A 13956-nucleotide genomic window follows, 5' to 3' on the forward strand; every position below is an offset into this window, starting at 1 on the left:
CTCTACATCCTAGCTCTGACTGTATCATTATATTTTGCATTCTATTGTTTTCTTCTCTATGAACTGTATGCTTTGTCTTTATCGCATGCAAGAAACAATACTTTTCACTTTAATACATGTGACAATAATAAATCAAATCAAGCTAATTTCACAAGGGGTTACACGTACTTAATTATTCAAATGGGGAGATTCACTTCTTACAGATCAACCAAAGCTATGTTGTAATATACTTATTGAATTGATCATCAAGTTGGATATATGAGCAATGAGCCACCATGGAAAGAATACCACTGATAGAATATTTTCAACATTTCGGGCCACGTTTTTGTCCTTGAAGTTGATAGCAGGAGTTTGGAAAATTCCCAACCTGTCTCAGGAGAAAATTCCATGTTTTTAACATTCCTTCATGGGATATGAGTATCGCTGGCTTGGGCAGCATTTATTGTCCATCCCTATTTGTCCTTGAATTAGGTGACTCGCTACATACACCCAGTTCAAAGGTCAACCACATTGCTGTGGATCTGGAGACCAAGTAAAGATGGCAGATTTCCTTCTCTAAAGGATATTAGTGGGTGAGATGGGTTTTTGCAACAGTCAACAATGTTTTCATGGTCATCACTAGACTTTTAATTCCATATTTTTATTGAATTCAAATTTCACCATCTGCCATGATGGAATTCAAACCCTGGTCCCCAGAGTATTACCCTGGATTACTAAGTTTCTGAATTACTAGTTCAGTGACAGTACCACTATGCCACTGCTACCCCATTCCTGGCACTTACATTGTGAGGCAGAGAGGGTGGATGAAAGCTGCAGTTGGGCCCACTACCCAGGAAAGAGCTCCGAGGCAGCCACCGAGGTTGCTGGGTGCTAAGGCAAGATGTGTAAATAGTGTGTGCCTTAGTGCAATGGGGGCCCATTTCAGTTATAATGAAAAGAGCAAGGCTCTCTAAGGCCTTACCCCTCATACCCTCTGACACACTCCCCAGGCCTATCTATGCCACCTCATGCCTCCTCACCCACCTCCTATGACTTCTCATGTCCTCCTATACCAAGTTTCCTCATGGTGTGATACTATTTTAGGGGAATAAGTAAACAAGGCAGTAGTTCAGCAGATGACCAACATCTAGCTGTATGTGTACAATGGTGTAAGAATTGCAGCTGTGTTGGCTTCGTGACTGGTGGTTGTTGAATCCATAAAACGGATCTTTCAGCTGAATCATCCTGCGCTGTATTTTCAAATAAACTGAAACAACACATATATAGCCAAAATCTTCCGTCCTCATGCATGGCTGAGATTTTCCAGTGCCACTGAAAGTGAACCGAGTTTTGGCCAAATTTTCCGTTCTCAGTTACACTGGGTTGGGCCATGGAGGATACCGGAGAATCTCAGCCATAGCTTACAAGTTCTGATGTGAGATTGGTGAGTTTGTGAAAGACAGGCATGGAAACACAACCTGATGACCGCAATGTGAATTTGCAGACAACGCCTGCAAGCATTAGGTGCAGCTATCAGTGTTGGCATGGTAGCCAGGTTATAGAAAAAAAAGCAAGCCATGTGGGAAGTGTGGTTTACTACATCCACTGCAAAGCTGTCCTGTATTCCAAGGTCTTTGCAAGTTATGCAATGTAAAAAGACAGTGGGGTTCACCGATGAGGGAAATTTGGTTCCAGCAGTTTGACCAATGGTTACAATAAGGAGGACCATCAACATGCATTTGAAACAATTAAGCAGGCATTCTCAGAAGAAATGTTTTTTCTGTAATACTATGACTGAAGAAAAGGGTTGCTGTTAGAGATCAATACACCTCAAAGAGAGTTAGGAGCATGAATTATGCAAGATGGCATACCAATTGTATTTGGCTCCAGGATTTGCTGTGCCCCAAGCCAAGCTGTTTCAGTACACCTATAACACTGGCGTCTCCTCGCCAATGTGGAATTTTGCCCAGGCATGTTCTGTACACAAAAAGCAAGACAAATCCAACCCAAAAAGTTACGACTCCTCAGTCTATTCTTGTTCATTTGCAAAGTGACAGAAGAGGTTGTTGGCAGTGCTATCAAGCAGCATTTACTCAAAAACAATTTGCTTACTGTTGCTCACTTTCTGGTTTTCCCAGGCCTATTCAACTCCTGACCTTACAACAGCCTTGGTCCAAACATGGATATAAATGCTGAATTAAAGAGAGTGACTGCCCTTGACATCAAGGCAACATTTGACCAAACGTAGCCTCAATAAGCTCTAGCAAAACTGGAAGCAATGGAATCAGGGGAAAACTCTCCACTCATTGGACCTATGCCCAGCTCAAGGGCGATGGTTGTTGAAGGTTGATCATCTAAGTCCCAGGACAGCACTGCAGGAATTTAGTGTCCAACTTCCAATCACCTTCAGCTGCTTCATCAATAACTTTCTTTCCATCATAAGATCAGAGGTGGGGCTGTCCATTGATAATTGCATGATGTTCTGCACCATTTATGACTCCGCAGACACTAAAACAGTCCATATGTTTCAAGACCCTGACTTGGGCTGTTAAGTGGAATGGTACATTCCTGCCACAAAACTGCCAGGCAATGACCATCTCTGTTGGAATCTAACCTTGACATTCAATGGCATTACCAACACCTAATCTCCCACTATCAAAATTCTGGGGGTTAGCATTAACCAGAAACTGAACTGAATAACCATATAAATATTGTGACTACAAGAGCAGGTCAGAGACTAGGATTTCTGCAGTGGATAACTTACCTTCTGACTTTCCAAAGTCTATCCACCATTTATATGCAATATGTCTAGCATGTGATGGAATACTCCCCACTTGCCTAGATGAGTACAGCTCCAACAAAACTCAGAAAGCTTGACACCATCTAAGACCAAAGCAGTTTGCTTGATAGATGCCCCATCTACCACCACCATCATTCATTCCCTCTACTATGGATGCACATTAGAAACAGTACGTACCTTTTACAAGATGCGCTGCAGCAATTCGCTGAGGGTCTTCATACAGCATATTCTAATCACATCGCCCCTGCCATCTAAAAGAATAAGGGCAACAGAAGCATGCAAACACCACCACTTACAAGTTTCCCTCCAAGCCAAACACCATCCTGACTTGGAACCGTATCATCATTCCTTCATGGTCGCTGGGCCAAAATCTTGGAATTCCCTTCTTTGCAGCACTGTAGATGTACCTGCATCACACAGACTGCAGCAGTTGTAGCTCATCACCACCTTCTCAAGAGCAAATAGAACTGCTGTCCTAGTCAGTGATGTCCACATCCCATGGCAGGATTTAAAAAAAGCACAATGCAATTATTCAAACGAAGAGTGAGACTCTCATTCTGATATTCAATATCACAAAATTCCACATATATCTATTTAGTAAGTGATTCCGTGTGGAAACTGAGCACAAACTATTGGAAAAGATTTAGCACAAGCCACTGACGAGGGCCCCAGACTACAACAACTTCTGATAAAAATGCAGGGAGATGATTTTGAAATCTGGGTTACAAACTGGGTAGCAAGATGGTTACTCAACACACTGAGTAGCTTATCAAATCCAACAAAAACTGTGGATGTTTTGTTGGTCAATATAAACATCAAAGTACCTGATGTACTCAGTGTTGACCTGATGAGTTTTGGTTAACACAAATGCAACCACTACAGGAGTAAACAGTGAATGATCCACAACTGGAAGGTATTGTGGAGATTTATTAGTCTGATATGAGAGAGGAAGTGCCAGGAATCCTCAGATAGGTTTGGCCATACTGAAGGTGAACAAGCTGTTTCAAGAGGTGTGATTTTTAAAGGAAAATGGGTGCTTATGCCTGAAGCTCTTTTGTCAGGACATATTGTCACAATTACACCAGCATTATAAAGTGAACAAGGTACCTCGCTTTGTAATAATTCACATATGTACTTTATCATAATGCCATGTTATGCCACTAGATAATGCCATAATCGAGGTTCCAAATGCCAATCTGACCAGTAGCCTATCACAGAACAATGTGCAGGATTTTCCAGTACCAGTGGCAGACTCCCCAGCCAGTGAGAAACACTGAGGGTCATTGACTTAGATGGGACTCAATACATCAGCAAAAGTGGTTTAATGGAAATTGAAAAAATGTAATCACAAAGTGTGGTTTTTCTTCAAAACTTCACTTTGACATTGGAATTTCAGACGGTGAGAAAGTGGCTATAATTTATTTTTGTACATTTCCATATAAAAAGGAATAGTGGAAATATTCTGCAGCTCAGTTAGCATCTGTGGTGAGGAACAAAATTAACCTTCCAGGTCATGATGATCCCACCAGGACCGGGAAAAGTTAGGAGTGAAACAAGTTTTGAGCAAGTGAAAGTGGAGACGGAGTGGAAGAACAAAAGGGAAGGTCTTTGATAGGGTGGAGGGCAGGGAAGGTTATAAGACAGAAGGTGCCATGGTTAAAAAAAAGCCACGGGAAGTAGTAATGGGTATGAAGAAACAGAAGATATGTCAATATAATGGGTGGAACTTTAGGCTTGCTTTAGCTGTCAGTGTAAAGATTTGTGGGCAGAACCTCATTTCAATATATTTTAATATATTTAAGTATCATTAAAGGGCTTCTGAGCCCTCTCCCCAATTAAATATTCATACTTCGCCAATGTGACAGCAAGAATGAGAACAGGTATACAAAATAAGAATCAGTCCTGGTGAACCCCGCTACGGATAAGTATAGCCCCCAGGGGGAGGGGGACATGCCCTGGCACTGAAGTTTGGCAGTGCCAGGCTGGAAGTGCCAGGCCAGGCCTTCTGGGGAGACCTTTTGAGGGGTTTGGAGGGGCAGATTCCTGTTATGTGTGGTGGGGATGGGGGGCTAATACTTGTGTAGGTGTCCCCCATGGGTAGATGAGGGTTGTTCCTTTTTAACACAAATCAGGGTGCCCTTTAAAAGGGAGGCCCGATCTCTAATGGAGTGAGCATTGCCAGCTATCAGGACTCACCTAAACAGAGTGATGGCAAAAACCATGCTCTCAGGTTGTACTAAAATCTGGAGAAGGAACATGAGTCTACCTGTTTTCTCGCCTCCACAGAGTGCACGTACGCACTGAAAGGAAGGTTCCCCTGACGTGTGAATGGTTGCATTGAGGCCAATTATATGCAATGATAAGGAATAAAGGGGGGAAAAAGAAAGAAAACTGAACAAGCAAAGCGAAGAAATAAAATGGAGGCTGAGGTTATGAGCTAAAATTTTGAATATGATGTTGATTCTGTAAAGTGCCCAGCTGAAAGAAAGAGGAGGCGCTGTTCCTCAAGTTTGCACTGAAATTCATTGAAACGCTGCAAGCATATGTGGCGTTTGTCCCTATGATAAACTACTGTGGATGTTTTTGACCATAGGGACAAACACCACGCAGGCCAAGGACAGAAAGGTCAGAGAGGGAGCAAAGTCATGAATTGAAATGACAAGAAACAGGAAGCTTAAAATTATGCTTGCTGACAGCATGGAGCTGTTCTTCAAAACAGTCACCCACATTGTGTTTGGTTTCCCCAGCATACAGGAGATCATATTGTGAGCAGCCAATATAGTACGCTAAACTGAAAGAAGTTTAAATAAATTGTTTCAATTTGAAGGGATGTTTTGGGTTCTCTTCCCTTCCTAGACTTTTCTGTCTCTGGAATTTCTCATATTCAACTAATAAATATATTCACTACAAGCTCACTGACTCCCACAGCGACAGTAACCATATTCCCTCACACCCTAATTCCCATTAAGACTCTAGTTCACTCTCTCATCCAGTTTCTCTGTTCTGTTACATCTGTTTTGTTAATGCAACATTCAGTCTCTGGTTTTCCACTCTTAACACTTCTCCCAAGTGAAAGAGGATTTACTTCTTTCAAATGAGTATACTGCTCACTGTCTGTTTTTCTCTACATTGGGTAGTCACTGCCAAATTTCAAAAGTTTTATTTGAATAAATGTTATATTGAGAGAGGGTATGTCACAGTGTGTGTGTCAAAGTGAGAGAGACCAAATAAATGATTAGTTTGAGTTGATACATTGCCACATGTGTTAGTACACAGTATTGTTTCTTGTGCGCTATACAGACAAAGCATACCATACATAGAGAAGGAAAGGAGAGAGTGTAGAATGTAGTGTTACAGTCACAGCTTCAGTGTAGAGAAAAATCAACTTAATTTGAGGTAGATCCATTCAAAAATCTGATGGCAGCAGGGGGTAGCTGTTCTTGAGTCAGTTGGTACGTGTCCTCAGATTAGTGATCACATGCTTACTACAGGGTTTGTTTTGTGTTTGACAACTCAAAAAAGTATGTGAAGCTGAGACAGAGCATTAAAATGGTATCTTTTTGATCTAGTTTATAGTTTATTTTAGTAGAAAGAAGTTGAATTGTAAACCAAGAATAATACATTGAATTTTGCAAGTTGTCAAAACTTTGTGCTTGAAAGGACTGGATAATTTATCGCCCTTTCAATTCTTGTCACCTACCCTTGAGGGGCTGAGGCAGGAGTGCATCAAGGATGACAAAGAAGTTGAGTATGAGCAAAGCACAACAGGAGAGAATACAGGGTTGAGCAGTTAGTTCAACAGGAAAAGCATCAGGGTAACAATGGGAGTGGGTGGTGACAGGACATGGAGGAGGAAGGGAATGGGGTAGAGCACACAATGGACTCAAGTGATGGGAGGGAGGGAAATGGTAGGAGAGGGGATGGGAAGGAGTAGTTGATGGGCACAAGTTTACAACAACCACATTACAAAATGGAGCCTGCAGCCTTGGCTATGTCTTCCTCCACCACTTACACCATTTAAGGCACCCTTTGGGACCCAGGGGTGGGGGTTGCAGGTGCTCGGCAGGAGGTTATGTGGTGGAGGTCAAGCTCCGGGAGGGAAGGATGCGGGGTTGCCTTCTTGATTGGAGGCCAATTGAGGCTCTGTGCCTGATTAAGAGTTGCAGTATGGGGAAGAGAGGGGCCCTGTGAGAAATCATCCCTGCCCTTTCTATCACCACCTCTGCCACACCCCCGCCCATTGCCAACACCTTCTTCCCGTTACCTCATCAAATGAGGCCCACATGGGGTAGAAATCCAATTCCCGAGAGCTGTCAGCAAGTCAGAGGCAGGCAGCGCTCCAGCTCCAGCTGCCTCATTGGAAGTGGTTAGCCAGTGTTGGTACCAAACACCTACCTCTTTCCAGGGATCCGGTGCTGCTGATGCCTGTTGAAGGCCCCAATAGAATTCCAGCAATGGCCACCGTGCCCAGTGTTGCCTTCATCTGACTGGCTTGGGGACGGGATTTCTGCCTCGCGCTGGACTTCATCCAATGACAGAGCTAATGCTGCTCTGGTAAAGCGCCTGATTCATAGAAAATTCTGTCAGGCCTCCCAGAAATGATTTTTGGTCGATGAATGGGTCCCCTGCTGTGAACAGTAAATCACGGTCCATGTACATCCACCTACTAACTCCCGCTGAAATCAAAGAGTAGTGATAAATGGCTGGGAGATGTAGGAGAGAATGAAAGGCAGAAGGAGAGGGAAATACATCAATGCAACGGACAGTAAAGAAACTATGTCCTTCATCTTATGCCATGTAATGCCACAACAGGATTTACAACTTGATTTCCAAACATGCTGTATTTTCTTTATTCTTTCGCCCCCCTCCTGCTATTGAAAGCAATTTTGGGCCCTGTATCTAAGGAAGGACGTGTTGGCCCTGGTGAGGGTTCAGAGGAGTTCACGAGAATGATCTCAGAATGAAAAGCTTGTCGGATGAGGAGCGTTTGAAGACTCTGGGTCTGTACTCGATGGAGTTCAGAAGAACGAGGGGGGGATCTGATTGAAACATACAGATTACTGAAAAGCTTGGGTGAAGTGGACATGGGGAAGATGTTTTCATTAGTATAAGAGACTAGGATCTGAGGCACAGCCTCAAAGTAAACAAATGACCCTTTAGAACCGAGATGAGGAAGAATTTCTTCAGCCAGAGGGTGGTGAATGTATGGCATTCATTGCCACTCAGGGCTATGGAGGCCAGGTCATTTCATGTATTCAAGATTGAGATTGATAGGTTCTTGATTGATAAGGGGATCAAAGGTTACTGGGAAAGATGGAGCAAATGGGATTGAGAAATTTATCAGCCGTGATTGAATGGCGAAGTAGACTTGAAGGGCCAAATGACCTAATCCTGCTTCTTTACCTTATGGTCTCCACCTTTCACACTAGTCCCAAAAAAAAAAGGTAGGGTATGGTTCTATGGTACCTTTAACATGCTTTCTTCCTACGTTTGCCGAGATATGAGATAAATTATGGCTTTTCACCCTTTTCTAGTCAAGACTATTGCTAGATGCACAAGTGCATTTTCATGCACTTTCCTACAATAGTCTGTAATCACTGGGACATTGTCTGCTTCCATTGCATGTCTTGAGCCTATAGTTCCTGACGATAATAATAATGTGTCCCCCATTCTACATGACATCAGATAACTTTTAATAAAGCTGACATGGAGTAAAACATAGAATTTTCAGATCTTTCTGTCTTCATTTCACAATGAATAAATTGTACCAGCCTTGTGAAGAACCAAAGCCGCTATGCTGCTATTTCTGTAGACTCGGGGCAGCTATATCCCAAGGAACCATGAAGTATAAGCTAACTTGAAGCCTGTTAGTCTTTGAACTACTGCCTATTCGAGCGTGGGTCATTAAACTTGAGCATGTTTTCCTTTTATCTACTCCTTTTGCTCATATTGCCCATAAGCCCTTAGTGGCTTGAAGTCAAATCGATGCAAACTCTTTACATTTGACTGGAGCGGAGCTTCGTTAAAAGCGAGAGACCCCCCCAACAGAGGTCAAACTCGTGTTAAATTATGTATAACGCAATGTTGAATGGGAATGAGGTTTTAGCACTTCGAGGACAGGCCAGAAAAATTGCAGCAATTACCCTGTGTGCCCGAAATTCAGATGACTGAGTAAACTCTGACAGTTTAATTCCTGGGCATCTAAAAATTGATTTTTCATCTACCAAATGATCTTTACCTCTCGCTTATCTCTGCAAGAGATCTTTCACCAGGGATTTCTCATTTACATTTTACATTTTATTTCCACATAATGAATTGAATTAAGTCTCAATGGAATACCACAATATTCATTGTCCTCTAACGCGTTTGTGTTTGTGTGTTCTCTAATGACAAATTGTAATTGTTGGCGACGAAGAAGAAACATCGAGGCAGGAAATTATTATTTATCACAGCACAATTATTTTCTAATTTATTTGAGAGACAATTATCTGCTAATATTGAAAAATCGGGTGAAAGACTTTTCTTGAAAATTATCTAATCCTAATGGTTGGCAGTCATTTTAGATTATTTGTTTGCTGAAGCTTTATATTTTGAAGATCTGTTTCAAGGGAAAATGGCTAGAGTTCTGAGCACTTGATCTTGTCAAAGGATATTCTTTTCATGTGAGTTTTATCCTATTCTTTCTGATTCCTTTCAGCTATTCAAGAGATCCTAGCAGCTCATTTACTTTTTCTGTGACTCTTTTACCAATTGCTGGATTTTTCAATATTGGTGATGTGAGGTTATAATTTTCTATTGAGCGAACAAAAAGATAGGATTACGCCCTGCGATTCTTGATTCCAAGGTGCAAAACCCATGGCATTGTCAAGGCTATTTTTGATCAATGTATTTCTTTTTTTTTAAAAGCCATTTATCTACCGTACAGAACGATAAAAGATTAACTTGAGAATCATCACAAATATTTTATACCAGATGCTGAAGAGATTGTCAGACTTGAAATGTGATACATTGGGAATTACAATGGCTGTTCATTTTCAGTAATTAGATACACATTAGAGCTTTTGAAATTGCTAGCCCATATCATCTAGTAGCAATCGAAGGAGGTAGGTGCTTGATGTTACAAGTTATTATAAACATTAGAATAGAAATGGGTTTGAACAGCTGAGAAAGATCCTGAAATATTGCTCAATCAATATTGTCCTTTCGTCATGGAAAAAAAAATTCATGAATTTATTATTCGGCTAAACCATTACTTTATATTCATCATGTTACTGCACCTGGTTTACATAGAAATGTAGTTGTTGCATATTCTCAAGCACTGTGTGTACAGGAGAGCGTGCTTGATAGATTGGTCTGCATTTTAATCTGAGGGGGTAAATGAGGTTTGTGTGTAGGTGTGCGGGGGGCATTGGAGTTGGGTGGCGGAGGGGGGGGGGGGGTGATTAAAACCAAATATTGGGAAACCAGTTCCAAACTCTTATCATTGGCATCTTACATCTTTGTTGAACATGTCAGGCTAGACATGTCAAGGAGATTCTGGGGAGAGGCGATGAGGGTGGCGGAGTTGGGGGGGGGAGGGTATTGTTGTAGTGCCGGGGGTAATGTTGGGGCCTTAAGCCTTGTGATTCTTGATTCCAGGATGTAAAGTCCATGGCATTGTAAAGTATATTTTTGATCAATGTATTTTGGAAGTTATTTACCTACTCTACAGAGCAAATAAGATTAACTTTAGAAATGATAGAAATATTTTTGTGCCAGATGCCAAAGAGATTGTCAGAATTCAAAATGATGAAAATTGAAACCAATGCATAAGCTATCTTACTGGCCACTTTGTTTAAACCCTAAGATGAGGTCCATCAGGACCAAGACATTTGTCAGCCCACAGTTCTAATAATTTACTCAGTATCACTTCTCTGGTGATTGTAATTTTCCTGAGTTCTTCCCTCCCTTCCATTTCCTGATTTATAGCTGCTTCTGGGATGTTGCCTATATGCTTTACAGTGAAGGCTGATGCAAAATACATGTTCAAGTGATCTGCAATCTTCTTATTTTCTATTATTAATTCCCCAGACTTGTGTTCTATAGTTCAATACTCACTTTAGTAACTCTTTTGTTTTATAACTATAGAAACTCTTACTATTGTATTTCTAACCATCTTGCTCTTGTACTCCTTTTTTCCCTCTTCTTCAATCTTTTAATTGTTCTTTGTTGTTTTTCATATTCTCTTCAATCTTCTGACCTGCCACACATCTTTGCAAAATATGTTTTTCTGGTTTGATGTAATTTTTTTTTGGGTGAGCATGAAGGGTAGCTCTCCCCTTGGTATTCTCCTTTCTTGTTGGAATGTAGCAATCCTGTATACTCTGAAATGTCCCCTTAAATGTCTGCCACTACATTTCTATTAACATATCCCTAAAACTAATTTGCCAGTTCACTTTATGCCACTTCATGTTTTCATGCCCTCATGATAACCCTTATTTAAGTTTAAAATTCTAGTTTTAGACCTATACTTCTCCCCCTACAATTGAAAGTAAAATTCAATCTTATTTTGGCCATTGCTTTCTAAGAGTGCCTTAACTATGAGGACATTAATAGATCCTATCTTTTTGCACATTACCAAGTCTAGTATACCCTGCTCTCAGTATGGTGCCAGAACATGTATTTTTTAAGAAACTATTCCCAAAACATGATACAAATCTACATTACCTTTGCCCATCTGATCTTTCCCATTTATATGTAGATTAAAACCCTCCATTATTATCACCATACCTTTCTGACAAGCTTCCTATTCATCCTACAGTGTAGTTACTGTTAGGGGGTCGGTACACCCCCCCCACAAATGACTTTTTCCTTTATCATTTCTCATCTCTACCCAAACCAACCACTACACCCTGATTTCCTGAAATTTGATAACTCCTTCCAATTGTACTAATACCACAATTAAAATAACACAGCCACCCCACTACCTTCTCCTAGATTCCTGTCCTTCCTAAATGGCAAGCATTCTGCAATACTCAGGTCTCAGTTGTGCCATCCTGCAGCCATATCTCTGCAATAACTATCAGATCATACTTATTTAATTCTATTTGTATAATCAGTTCATCTATTATGTTTCAAATGCTATGTGCGCTCAGGTACAAAGCTTTTAGTTTTGTCCTTTAGTTATTTTGTAACCTCTCTACCTAGCATTCCTCTCTGTCAAGCATTTCCTATATTAGTACCTTCCTTAATTGCCTCAAGGCGGATTTCTTCGTCCAGAGGGTGGTGGATGTTTACAAGCCACTGTCTGAAAGGTTGGTGGAGGCAAAATCCCTCATCACATTTAAAATATCCATGAAAATGCAAGTGACATACAGTGGCCTACAGGGCTAAAGACCAAATACTAGAACGTGGCATTAGGCTGGATAGCTATTTTCTGGCTGGTACAAAAAGTAATGTCTGAAAGGCCTCCTGTTCCAGAATTTTCTATGTTTTTCCTACTTGCTTGAGTAAAATGACCTAGTTAATTTCAAAGTTAAGATTTATGGTGTGGATTTGCCTATGCTAATTGCTGGAATCATTTCAGATTTTAAAACAATAAAGAGCTATTAGTCTCTTATGCCTCTGTTTGATTCTCTGAATTAAAAGGATAATATGTAGCACCATGCAATACGTGATCCAGAATGATTTTGATGTTAGTACCAGTCTGCGTTTGCATCCGTGTTATACTTTTCATGAGCCATTGAATCATACAATCAAAGCTTCCTGAAACCAAATTTTCATGTCTTGTGGTTCCCAGAAATTCAAAATAATCACACATTTAAATTCAAAGACTATTGCTTCATCAAATGCATTTCTCAGATCACATTATGTATTATGGACTGATACACAGACATTGGTGTGGTAGCAAGTAATGTGGCAATCTGGATACTTATGTATACATATATATGAACCTTTCATCTGTTTCCTTGAGTATACGCCTTGTTGACTTCATTCTTCAATCTCATTAAAAAGATATATCAACAGATTCACCTGAGGTTTTGAAATTCTTATTGATGTATCCAACGTTTTGACTTTGCCTGAAGATGAATGCTGAATTTTTGAAAGAAATTTGTCTGGGCTTTTACTGTTGTCCTCATTCATCTCCCAGCTATTAAATAGATCTAATCCTATCTCTCCTCACAAAGAAAAAGTCCTGACCTTTTCCTTTTCACCAGTGCTGTTTAGAAAATTTTTTAAAAGTCAAATTGCACTTTTGTTTAAACTTCTTAAATGCCTCCATAATGTCATTAAATCTCCCAGTGGCCATTGTGGTTTTGTGCAATTCACTCAGTTTCTCTCTCTCTCTCTCTCGCACTAATTCAGGCTGATGTTTCTCAACCTAATTCAATGTTCAGTCATTTATAATGCTAGGATTTCACTCTCAGGTGACACCTGTTGCTACCATGTTAGAATCCTTACAGTACAGAAGGAGGCCATTTGGCCCACCAAGTCCAGATCAACCACAATCCCATCAAGCCCTATTCCTGTAACCCCACACATTCACCCGAGCTAGTGTCCCTGACACGAAAGGGGCAATTTAGCATCACCAATCCACCTAGCCATCTTTGGACCGTGGGAGGAAACCAGAGCACGCGGAGGAAACCTACACAGACGCAGGGAGAATTTGCAAACTCCACACGGACCGTGTCCTGAGGCTGGAATTGAACCTGGGTCTCTGGCGCTGTGAGGCAGCAGTGCTAACGACCGAGAAACCGTGCCACCATGTTCTTGTTCCCAGGAGTTTGAAATTATCACACTTTAAAATTTAAATGTTGTTACTTTATCAAAAGCATTTCTCGAAACACATCATGCGCTACCTGATGGGGATGAAACTATGATCAAGCAGGTAGTTCGCCCAGGACAAGGCTAGTCCATTGCATTTTGGGTGTGCTGATGCCTGCGATGTCCCTAAATGCGGGATACTCGACTGCAAAATTTGTGGAATGATACATTGTTAGTTTGATACACATGTAGTACAGTAGTGAGCGATGAAGCACTGTGGATACTTACACCTACATATGCATGAACATATTGTTCCTAAATCACATTGGAAGAATATAACTATATATAATGCCATTCTTCATTGGTGCAACTTTTTTGAATTAATATTAACTCAGTAAATTGGAAAGGCCTTCGCTAGTTTTTTTCTTAATGGT

At 40.9% G+C, this 13956-nt stretch overlaps 1 protein-coding gene and 1 non-coding gene across 2 annotated transcripts in view; both read left to right on the forward strand.

Annotated features, from left to right (window-relative positions):
* The window catches only part of astn1 (astrotactin 1), a 2322431-nt gene that overhangs the window by 396452 nt on the left and 1912023 nt on the right, over positions 1-13956 (forward strand). The window lies entirely within an intron of this gene.
* LOC145348777 (U1 spliceosomal RNA) lies at positions 13609-13774 on the forward strand. The gene has a single exon (XR_013888014.1). It is a non-coding gene; the product is annotated as a U1 spliceosomal RNA (small nuclear RNA).

The sequence above is a fragment of the Carcharhinus amblyrhynchos genome, chromosome 9 (assembly GCF_965287045.1).
Source record: "Carcharhinus amblyrhynchos chromosome 9, sCarAmb.v2.hapA, whole genome shotgun sequence".
Lineage (NCBI taxonomy): Eukaryota > Metazoa > Chordata > Chondrichthyes > Carcharhiniformes > Carcharhinidae > Carcharhinus > Carcharhinus amblyrhynchos.